Source organism: Vipera berus (assembly GCF_964194415.1).
Source record: "Vipera berus genome assembly, chromosome: 1".
NCBI lineage: Eukaryota > Metazoa > Chordata > Lepidosauria > Squamata > Viperidae > Vipera > Vipera berus.
In genome coordinates, this window is record NC_138202.1 from 163,757,924 (window position 1) to 163,770,424 (window position 12,501).

At 35.1% G+C, this 12,501-nt stretch overlaps 1 protein-coding gene across 2 annotated transcripts in view; it reads right to left on the reverse strand.

Annotated features, from left to right (window-relative positions):
- ZNF385B (zinc finger protein 385B) overlaps nucleotides 1-12,501 on the reverse strand; it is a gene marked incomplete at its 3' end in the record, with an annotated part of 225,654 nt that overhangs the window by 98,091 nt on the left and 115,062 nt on the right. The gene's annotated exons all lie outside the window — the stretch shown is intronic.

The window sequence follows — 12,501 nt, forward strand, 5'->3', positions numbered from 1 at the left end:
GAATATTATATTTCCTCAAAGGATCATAAAAAGGCAGAAAAGCATGCCCAGTTTTTCTTAATAGCCCCAAGTATCCCTCCCCCAAGCAGAAACCAGCTCTGTAGAAATACAGATATCGTAATCTTGTCAGGAAGCTGGGATGAGAAAGACAAAGATACCTAGAATCAACAATCCCTCACACACACAAAAAATCCAACCACAGGACATAGTCATCAGCCACAGCCCCAGGGAAGTAGGATATGACCTTGGGACATAATAGGATAAACCCACCACCATCAGAATACCAGAAAGGCAGACACAGACTTTTTTCAAAGTTCATGCCACAGCAACAACTCCAAACAAAAGCTCAAGAAGGTATAAAAACCCACCACTCCCTACTACATGTGGTCAGTTTTCCCAAGGCCATCTTTCTGTCTGGCTCTCCTCTTCAGTAAACTACAACCTTCTTTCTACAGCAATCTCCATTTTGTTTATTCCCAGCTTGGACTGGACGTTGATGAAGATTTTTCTTTCAACACTAGTAAGCAAGAACCTTCTTGGTAAAAGTGATGGCAATGCTTTTGGAAGGGTGCAGTTACAGGTTTTAGCTCTGGAATTATTTTAAAGACTTCAAACAAGCATTGAAATTACAGCTGTTGGGTGAACATCTCTATATAGGAACACCAACTAATTCAGTTTATATTGGCATTTGGCAATTCTACATTCCCAACAATGGAAATACAATATTTCTTGAATATTCATAATGGAGGTTGAATCATAACTCAAGGGTTAGGCCAGAGAACAGCTTCTTCTCAGGATTTTATACAGGTAGTCCTCAACTTATAATAGTTCATTTAGTGAACTGTTCAAAGTTACAACAGCACTGAAAAAAGTGACTTATGACTGTTTTTCACATTTACAACCATTGTGGCATCCTCATTGTCATAAGATCAAAATTAGGGTCCTTGTCAACTGGTTCATATTTATGATGTTTGCAAAGTCCCGTGATAATGTGATCACCTTCTGGCAAGCAAAGTCAATGGGGAAATCAGGTTCACTTTACAACCATGTTACTAACTTAACAAGTGCAATGATTCACTTAACATCGGTGGCAAGAAAGGTTGTAAAATGGGGCAACTTGCACTTAACAAGTGTCTCAATTAGCAACACAGGTTTGGGGCTCAATTGTGATCATAGGCTGAGGATTACCTGTATTACATTTTGATGATGCCTATTTGGGTGTAAGTAATGAATATGAGAATACTGCTTGTACTTGAAGCATTGTGGTTCTTAAGTTAAGAAGACAGACTAGGTTACTGGCCCAGTCTCCAAATTATTTATTTTGACCAACAATTCAAGGGAACCTAATCAAATCTAGGTTACTCTTATCTGTACTATTCTGCCCATTTATTTATACAGTTCTGCATCACCATCATTATATACATTATGAAGGCATGGATAAGGCCTCCCTAAAAGAGATCTAGTGACTTCGTAGATACATCCATATAATTTTCCTGGGAACTATATGGAAAATATTTGCTAATGCCTTCTTTTTCAAGTTCTCTATCCAAGCCAGAAGTCCCCAACCCCTGGGCTGCAGCCCTCTACCGGGCTGCGGTCTATTCAGAATTTGGCTGCGGGAATGGCTGGCTGGAACATGTGTGCACAGTTCAACTTGCATGAGCAGCTGGCCAGTGGACAATCACATGCATGCAAGCTGACCTACTGCTTGCACAGTCCAGTTCCCCTCTCCCCCCCCCAGCCAGGCCACCAAGCCACAAAGGTTGGGGACCGCTGACCTAGGCTACATTTTTTGCTGATCTCCCTTACAACTATTAACTCGGTCTGAACCTACTTAACATTTTGAGACAGCCAAGTTGACCAACACCCATCAGCAGCTGTAGATAAGACATAAGTCCTGTTAACAGAGAAAGAGAGCAACTGTGTAAGTTAAATGGCTCACCAGTTGTTTTTTTCTTATTTTTTTATCCACACTCATTCTGTGCAGGCAGAATGAAGAACCACCCAAAGGCAAGAAGAATAATGTGAATGCTGAATCAGAAGTATTCATAATGGTGTAGAAACTACTAATAAAACAGCCTAATCCAGTCTGGAATTTTATGCACAGTAGAATAAATGAAAATGTTTTTTTTTAACCTTCCTTCCATTTCACTATTTTTTTTAGAGGGCTTAATATTAAGAGTGCCCATATTTTTTTAAAAAACCACATTACTATAGCTGTAAAATTGCAAAGAATTCATTAGAGTCAATCCAATTGCTACATTATCAGAGAGAAGAAATGAGTCTGAAGTCAGGACAAAGGAGAGAAAAATTACCTGCAAAGATGCAATGAAGAGAAACAAGAGGCTGCCTCAGAGCATCAAAAAAACGTAAATGTCTGTTGAAGCAAGTATTATTTGCGACATAGTGATCTCACTTTGAAGCTGATTTCAGAAAACATTTGGTGCAGTCTTAGTCTCTGGGTTATGAATAAATGAAAGCAGCAGGTCCAAGTTCCCACTCATCGAGAGTGCTAAGGCATATGACACTGGGCCAGTCTCTCAGTCCAACCTGTTTCACAAGCTTGCTGCTGGGAGAATAAAGGGAGGGGCAATCCAACCTCCACAAGCCTCAATTCCTGAAAGAAATCCTCTAAAATAAAGACGGAGGTATATTAAGAAGTCTTCCAAATAATTGCCTGATTATTGCACTTAGCCTACCCACCCCTTTTCCTGGCCGTGATCCATGCTGAAAAAAATTGCTTGAAAAGCCTGCCATATTCCCCGTGTAGCCAAATTTTACAAAACGTGATGTCGTAATTTTCCCATGAATTCTGCACATTCTTTACTGACACTCTCCTAGTTACCTGAGCTGTTAAAATTATCAGAGATTATGAAATCAATGTGATTTCCTTCACTTACTTGTAGTAAGCAAAGGCCAACACTAGAATTGCCAGGGAATTATTTAGTTTTCTGAACCATCACCAAGAGGCACCAAAACAATTCTAGGAGAGGCTGAACAAATGAAGAACTGCTGTACAGGGAAATATATCCAACACTAAATTGTCACCAGCTACAATTTGCTTCATATTCTGACAGAATAGATTACTACTAAATACATTGTTAGACACTTATTTCGCTAATGTTCTGATTTTTGGGAGGTCCAAAACCATAAAAAGTATAGATAGTCATCGACTTACGATCACAATTGAGCCCAAAATTTCTGTTAAGTGAGATATATGTTAAGTGAATTTTGCCCCATTTTACAACCTTTCTTGCAGTTGATAAGTTAGTAACCCGGTTGTTAAGTGAATCTGGCTTCCTCACTGACTTTGGTTGTCAGAAGGTCTCAGAAGGGGATAACATGATCTAGGGACAGTGCAATGGTCATAAATATGAGTCAGTGGCCAAGCATCTGAATTTTGATCACTTGACCATGGAGATGCTGCAAAGGTCATAACTTTGAAAAACAGTCATGAGTCACATTTTTCAGTGCCATTATAACTTTAAATGGTCACTAAACAAACTGTTGTAAGTTGAGGACTACCCCTTGTGGCTCAAAATAATAAATGTAACCAGTGAATAATGTTGGAAGCTTTAGTGGCACAATAGTACTATAATAGTAATAATAACTTTGCCAAATGCTCCTCCATTTACAGTTGAGAAATACTGATGGCATTTCCTGCAAAATGAAATCCATACTTCATTTGTAATCAAACAAAACACGAAGAGTAAACATGCTTAATTTACTAAGTATTGCAAGCTTGCTTTTTAAATTTTAAATTAGAACAAGAAATGATGATTGAACTTCCAAGGGAATAGGAAGATGACTTGAGATCACCCACAATGCTCCTGACAGCTGTTTCTTGTGAGAAGATTTCAAGACAGTAGTAGTCTCTGGGTGGTTTTAATGCTCTGGGAGACGAGGGAATAACCATTTTCCTCAAATCACAGTCAAGACCTTTGAAAGGACACTAAGTTCACATATTTTCTTTTTAATCAGCTATTAGAAATCTTTGGATTGACAAGTTTGACAGCACCAGGTGAGTTTCCTTCAATCCTTAGCATGAGAATATTTTTAACTATAAGTTTAATCATTATTAACAAAATTGCTTTGGAATAAACAGCAAAAGGGTGATTCAATACTTTTATTTTAGAAAGTTGCCAATAAACAGATAAATTGGAAATAAGATTTTGGAATTAATTACAAAGAACCCTTTCCATGGGAAAATGTTTTTGTTCTGAATTTTTAAAAAAACCTGAAGATTGTAAAAATTGGACACTGGAGGGGACACTAAAAATTAGAATTAAAGGAGAAGGACACATACACTCAACCTACAATTATAGAATATTCTAAGAGACACACTGAAGGATATTTTTTGAAAAAAATGATTCAGAAATTAATTTTAATGTGTCAACAGAAACATCTACCTCTTTGGAGAGACCATGTCCAAAAGACATAACAAAAGAGGAACAAGTTTCACTAGTCAAGCACAGCAGGGAAAAGGAAGCTACTTTAGACATACAAAAGAAACTGGCTGATGTTTTAATACTTAATATGGATATACAAACAATAAGTCAAGAGGGTGATCTGGATAATTTTCCTATACTGAATTTACAAAAAGACTTGTTAAAATGTAAACAAAATATCATGAAAAGGGACAAGAAAGAAATGAAAAGAAATCAAGTTCTAAGACATTATTTGAATGAACTAAAGATTAAGATTTCAAAGGAAGGAATATAAAGTAGACTTATTTGATCAAAATTAAAATAGAATATAAAATTATTTCTGGTAATAATGGAATTTACTGACCAGGGCTGAAATGATGGTGCTTTATGGATCTGTTTATAGATAAGAGATGGGAAGAAAAGATCATATGTTGTATTTTAAGAGGAGGTAATATGTAACTATAATCGTTAATAATTGTTGTGACGAAAGTAAGAAGTTGCTTTTTTATATATTTTTCTTTCTCTTTAATATATTTTTACTTTCTTTTCTATTTTATTTTTTATTTTCTGCACCTTTTCTGTTTATTCTATTTTTTCCTTTAATAAAATTGTTATCTAAAGAAATAACAGAAAGATTAAGCTATATTTCTCAAAATGGATTGGCACAAAATTATATAGATACAGATACATAGGTACATACACACTCTCTCTCTCTCTGTGTATGTGTGTGTGAGAGAGAGGGGGTGGGGGGGAGGAGGAATATGCTTTCACAAAGCTTATGGATCCAAAGTTCCAAGGAAATCAATATGCTTTTTCTTCAGGAGAAAACCAAAAACTAGCTTCTCGGGGAAGGGGAATCATTTTACTGGGAGCCACTATTTAAGTTACCATTAATTAGTGGGGCTATTCATCTATTAGTGGAGCTAAGGAAAGCTGAGGTTCTTTGGCAAAAGCAGCAAGTCTAGCTCAATTGTCCAGTGTTGGGCCAGCTTTGAGTCCTAGAAGGAAGACATGCCCAGAGGATAGCAATGATAAAAATGCAATGGAGCTATGGTAGGGGTTTCCCCCCATTTCTTCCAGCAATCTCAGGAGGATCTCCTTTAACCTATTTGGAACATTTTCTTTTATCTTATATTCCTCTAGCAATCAAGGGGAATAAGGGATTGTTTATTTATTTTGTTCCCATAATTGTCAGCTTTTATCTCCCATAAACTTTGTTGTGGTTTTTAAATTTTTTCATTATGGCTGTCATTTGAAGAGAAGAACTCTTACTTGAGTTATCCTCCTTTTATGCATTGGTGACCTTTATGCCTTGGTGACAGAATTTTCATAAATCATTCATTAAATTTGCCTATGTGTATAACAACAATAATTTGAATCAAATAAGCCCAATTTATTTATTAAAGATTATGTAAGAGATATGCCACTCTATTTAGTTTTAAGCAAATTCAAGTGTTTGCATTAGGTGCAATACTTTTATTATGCAATTCAGCGCAAGCCCCCCACACACACACAAAACACACTCACTCACTCACTCACTCACTCACTCACTCACTCACTCAGGTTCACTTTCAAAGCAGAGGAATAAAGAAGCACAGTGCCCACCTGTGCACCCACCCTCATTCAGATATCAAGCAAAGAAGAAAGCAAATGCAGAATTCAGCTGCACTAATAGCAGAGTAATATGTTCATTTTACTTTTTTACTTTATTTATATACCACGTTTCTAGTTTACAAGGTTGCTTCATGCAATCAATGGTTGAATCCAATAAATAAAAATCAGTAACAACAATAAAACCACCCAGAATAAGAGTATCATAAAACATTATAATATCATAAGCAATCACAAAAATCCACACATCATAAAAATAAATTGAAGGACAATAAAAACAAACATATCATATCAGGAATTAATACTCAACAGCAGCTGAAGAGAAAAGAATAAAATCATTGTGAGAGAGACTTCTAGATGGCAGGACTCACTTGTGATTTGGACCTGGAGAAGCCTTCTTTTATAGCATGAAACACAACTTCAGCCTCACTTATTAATGATTGTTTTCATGTGGTCTGTCCCTCTAGGGCAGTGCTTCCTAATCTCAGCAACTTTAAGGTGTGTGCATTTATCACTAGCTATCATGCAAGTCCACGCATCTTAAAAGTTGCTGTGGTAGGGAAACATTGCCCTGGAGTTTGACAGACAGAATGGCAGTGGGGAAAATGGGAAAGGCACAAAATGCTTTTGCATGCTGAGGAACAGGCAGGAAATTAAAATAATTATGTCCTTGTTTCTGACACTGATATGTTGTAGGTATGAAACTAAATGATAATTTCTTATATTCATAAACACCTCAAAACATTCATTTAATCTATACAGCAAATCTTTTTTTTTTAAAAAAAACACCTTTTATCTACCCCAATCTATTGTTGCATTAGGCAAACACGACTTTTTTTAACTGCAAGAATTATTAAAAGGTCAATAGAATAAAGCGGTATTTAAGGACACATTCGTGATATGAATCTGTAACAACAGTATCGACTCTCCTGGCAAATAGCAATTATTTAAACTGAATCTTCCGATGACATATATCACTGCATAATAAAACAGCAAATTATAATATTTAAGAATTAACACCTATTCCTACTTACACCTCACACAGTGTATCAGCGGAGGGGAGCCGTCATGATGCTGTGACCGGCATTGTTCTCTCATAGCATATTACAAAAACTTCTGGCAACTCAATTTTCAGACAAAATTGCTGCTTGGGTTAATAATGAAGATAGATGGACAAGAACAGGTCCCAGACTTCAGAGAATTATTTACCACCCTTCACCTTTTAATCTTGTCTGCTAAAAATGCAGACTATGATGATACGTTTGGAAAAGAGGGAGCAGAGAGCGGCTCCCATCAATTCTGTTGGAGCACAGTCCTACCCCTGGAGCCCAGATTCTTGCAAAATGCCACTGTGCAGTGTCAAATATAGTGTTAATCTGCCTGAAGGATGGAATTAACAATTTACAGAACTGCTTTAACTACCATTAGTGTTTTTGTCCCCCCCCCCACGTTTTTTTGGCTGAGAAGAAGGATAGTTGCCTATATGCAACCCGTGTTTTCTAGCTCCCAAACTGTTATTAGTGGGGATTACTACGTTCTTTCCTTCATTTCTGAACTTCTGGAAGGGCTTCAGAAAGTATACATTTTTACTGAACTAGACCACCAAGAGGCTTAAATAGGATTCACATGAAAAAGAGTATGAACATTTAACTCCCTTTGATTCCTGTTATGGAAAGTTTGAGTTCGTAGTAATGCTGTAGTGATTGGCATGCTGCAACTAATATTCGTGTGATTTGTGAACTATATTTTTTTAAACTAATTATAAGCTACATGCTTTGCATGGACATAAATCTGATATTAGGCAATTGCAAATGAGAACCTCAATGCTGATGCAATTCAATATGGTATCCAATTTGCCAATAGGTAAGAGGTGGAGCTAAAATGCAGGTGATCCTTGCTGATTCCATAGCAGGACTATCCTACCATGCCTTGTAAATCATTCTCTCCTTCTATGTAGCAAGTAGGACAGGGGATGATGAATAAGGTCAACATAGGAAATGTCCTGACATGCTGACATCTAAATGTATACATACTCCATTTCTGTGGCTAAGCCTTCTGTTAATTAAGTCCAGGAGAAAAAAAATAACCTGGTCTTGATGTGATCATCGCAATTAATGCTTGGCCAATCTGGATTCATCTTTTGGGAAATCTGCTTCTGTGTTTAGTGAAACTTGTTTAGAGCTTAATTAGCTGGAGATGAGTTCAATTCTGTCTCCATTGTTAATAGAGTGATTTCCAAGGATAAAATACTCTTAATTTTCCTTTTAACTTTGACCTCTGGGGCAGTATGATGAACTAAACAACCATGGTATAGAATTCAGGGGTCTTCAAACTTGGCCCTTTTATGACTTGTGGACTTCAACTCCCAGAATTCCTCAGCCAGGCATGCTGGCTGAGGAATTCTGGGAGTTGAAGTCCACAAGTCATAAAAGGGCCAAGTTTGAAGACCTCTGGTATAGATCATAGAACCAGTGAATAGACCGAATTCTTAAACCTCTCTGAAAAAGGAGAAGGCACTGGGAGATGACAGGATCAGCCATCTTATTCACAATGATAGCTGAGCTTTTTAAAGGACAGTAATTGCCAAACCTCACTTTCTAATCAGTTTCAAAAATTGACTGTTAAGTATTCTGAGCTATTAAAAACCTCTGGAACAACAGGTTTGAAAAGTCTTCATCAATTGAGTTTTTCAACTCCAAACAAAATAAACATTAATTACAACCTTAAGAACAAAATGAACATTAATTACAACCTTGAGAACTTAAAGAATTTGAAATAAATAGCAAAAAGCTAAATAACCAGGTCCAGCTAAAATTGGAATTTTGACTTTTATAAGTTTGTGGAAGTAACTATGAAAAATAAACAACTTATCATGGGAAACATAGTTATTTTAGTTATCCTGGCAATTACAAGTCATAACAAAAGATACCGGTAAGTGATGAATTTAGAAACTGGACCCTAGAATGAACTAAAGATTTTAAGCAGAAAGAAAGAAAAAAAAATCTTCAGTTAATACTGCCTTTTAGAATGATACAAAATGTTATGACACTAAAAATATTAAAGGACATCTTTGAAGAATGGATCCAGAAGTTAATAACTACAATATCAATGTTGTCAGTAATGATGTTTGCTTCCAGGAATAGGCTGTGTTTAAAAGATGTTAATAAAGGATAGATGTGGAACAAATTTTAACAGATAAGATAAAATACAGAATGTGGAACTACAAATGACAGGCCAAGAGAATAATTTGGAAAAAAATACTAGTAAATTAAAAAATTACTAGATGTATAAAAGAAACTGGTTGAGGTTTTAAAAATTAAAAGAGAAATACAAATGGTAAACAAAAAATGACTTGAAAAATGTTTCTTGTTGGATCTACAAAAGAGGCTTGTTTAAGCCTTGAAATAGGATAAAGAGGTATTGAAGAGAAATCAAATCATATAAGATTTGATTGAATTAAAGATTAAGACCATTAGAAGTACCAATTGGTTTAGTTGAGCAAATTTATAATAAGTCTTGTTTTTTGCAATGTTCTGACAACCTTTTATGGACTTTTTGCTGACATCAAAAGTGAAAAGTTGGTGCTTTAGAAATTTGCTTATAGATAATGGGATGGGCTATGGAATAAAGAGATATCTTTTTAACTTTATAGGGGATGAAGAGTTATTTAATTTGTTTACACTTGTGATGAAGGCTAGAAGTCACTGTTTATATATTTCATTTATTATCTTTTTTCTTTTTTTGAATGTTTGATTTTTTCCTTCTATTCTCTTCTTCTCTAAGTTAGTTTGTGTGAGTTATTATTATTGTAATTGAACTTCTTAATAAAATTATATTTTTAAAAATTTCCTTTCACTCTGAAGCATATCTATCAAGAAATAATTCACTTGGCTGTCCATAACAGTGCTGATGATTCTGACATAAAGGAATTTAAAAAACAAACTATTGAGGTGGATAAAATTTAATTTTGTACTGATATGGAACATGAAAGTCATTGGCAGTTGGGGGTATACAATTTGATAAACAACAGCAATATTAATATTATGTTTAAAGAGCAGCTGTACCATAATTTAGGTGAGGATTTTTTTTTTATTGAAAAGTTTTAAAATACATTTTATCTTTTTACTTAACAAAATAATCCTCATAAAAACTAGAGCTAATTTTGTCAGAGATGATTTAGTAGAGGATTATTTTATGTTACAAAATGACATACATACATACATACATACATACATACATATATATAAATGCGCGCAAGATATCCAGTCTTTTTAGTATATATTCATCCACATAAAATAAATGATATTCATACTCAATTGTAACAAAAGTGGACCAGCAATATATATTAACACTGTTTATTAGAAATTTTTCTAGTGCTGGTTATTCATTTTTTTCCCTATGGAGAAATTTTAATCGTCAACTATGCCATACCAAAATCCCCTGCAAATCTATTAACTTTGTGGAGTATAAACATTTTTCCAATTTACACACAATATATAAACTATTTACAGTTTTTAAGAAAAAAACAGACACCTCATGTGGCTAAAACAAGTCTTCAAGAAACAGACTCACCTCTAGTACTACTTTCCATTTTTTTTATATCTTTACATAAGACAAAGTGGAATTGAGCAATAAGAATTAAAACTTATGAAGTGTTAGGTACACCTTTTGTTTAGAAATACCTTGCAAATGCTATTGCTGTAATCATCCGCAAAATCAAGATGAACATTGCATGGAGGCAGTTGAAAATAAGGTGTTCTGCATTTGGCTGCATTATGTACTAGGCTGCACTGGAAAATAAGCCTTGGGTGATACTTGCCAAATAATAGCTCCCCTTCATCACATGAACAAGCAACATGCTTTATATATTACATCAGGGTTAATTGGAGGTTGCATGGCAAGCAGATGCACGGATAACTGAAGATCTGGAGAAGTTTGGTCTTTTCAAAAAAATAGACACACTTTTTGGAGATTACATCTGTATTTCTATAGTATTTTTATTTACTTCTATATCGACATCTATGTATATTTGTTTACTAAAGCCAGCCATGTGGTCAGGTGTTTCCCAAACCTGGTGCAATATTACTACCATCCAGTCAGGTTATTGTCATTGTTTATAGTTAGAGGCTGATGTTTAAAGGAAAATCAAAAATCTTAAACACAAAAATCATGGGAAACAAAAAACGAAACAGAACTCTATTCCCTTTCAACTTGCCGAATGGTTGCAAACAGAACTACGAATAATGTTTATAAATTAAGTTGAAGACAGAGAGAAATTTGAAATTCTGTTCTTAAAAAAAAAACAACCTTAAAGGTGCTCAGGTATCAGGCTATTAAATATGTATTATATCTTATAAAGGAGCAAAGGAAGAAAAATTCATGCAATATGAAATTTGCGTGTAAGATGATTTAGGTTTGTAAGAAACAGCTGGTTAATTGGTTTATATAATATTTGGTATACTTATCAAAGTTACATGAAAAATGAGCAACCATTTTTTACATTAATAGAGCATCAAGATTCATTATCTCTTTCTGAACATGTATACTTGATGACTTCTATCCACATGGTCTGAGAACTTACTCTATTACAGAAGTTATATAACTTCTTATTGTACCTGAAACTCATTTTCATATATAATTTGCATTAATATCAGGGGCATATGCCTTTATTCTCTGGTACGTTTTCTACTATAAAAGCATTGCATGAAATAACTCACACACCTGTGCAGTGCCTATTATTGTCCCCTTGTAAGCCTTGTCCTGGCATTTGTTGCGTTGCTATCAACAATAACTTGAACATGAGATTTTTGGGTAACAACCTCAGAGGCTATTCTTTTGTTGTAAAAGCTCTCTGTTGTTATGGAGACAACAGACAAAGATTGATTTTCCTGCATCACAGATTACTATTACATAGAAAAGGCTATCATGTAATCTGGCTGATGAATCAGATGGTTAACTGAAAAGCCATTCATTATGGGTATTTTCAAATGTTTTGTTAAACACGTCCTGCTCAACCTTATAGAAATTCATGGGTCTTTCGAACATAATTAACTACTTTTATCCTACTTTTCTCCAGAATGTTTCCTTCATCCATTTTATTGTCACAATAACCCGATCAAGTAGATTAGAATGAGTGGGCCACCACTTAATAAGCCACCACTTATTAAGAAGTCATAGATTTTACATCAAGCTTTATTAATAATTGCTTGGGTTTACAAAATATTTTAAACTACATGGTTACAAACCAGAACTGCAGGATTTACACAATGCAGTATTCCAATACCAACTATATTGCATTATCATCTAGGGGGGGTTGCACTCTTGTCAGAAGCACAGAGGCGCTTTTGGGTTGAAAGGACTAGCCCAGGGCTAGCCAAGAAATTAAAAGACGCTTGCTCCTGGGGAGGAAAGCCATGGCAAATCTAGACAGCACACTAAAAAGCAGAAACATCACCCTGTCAAC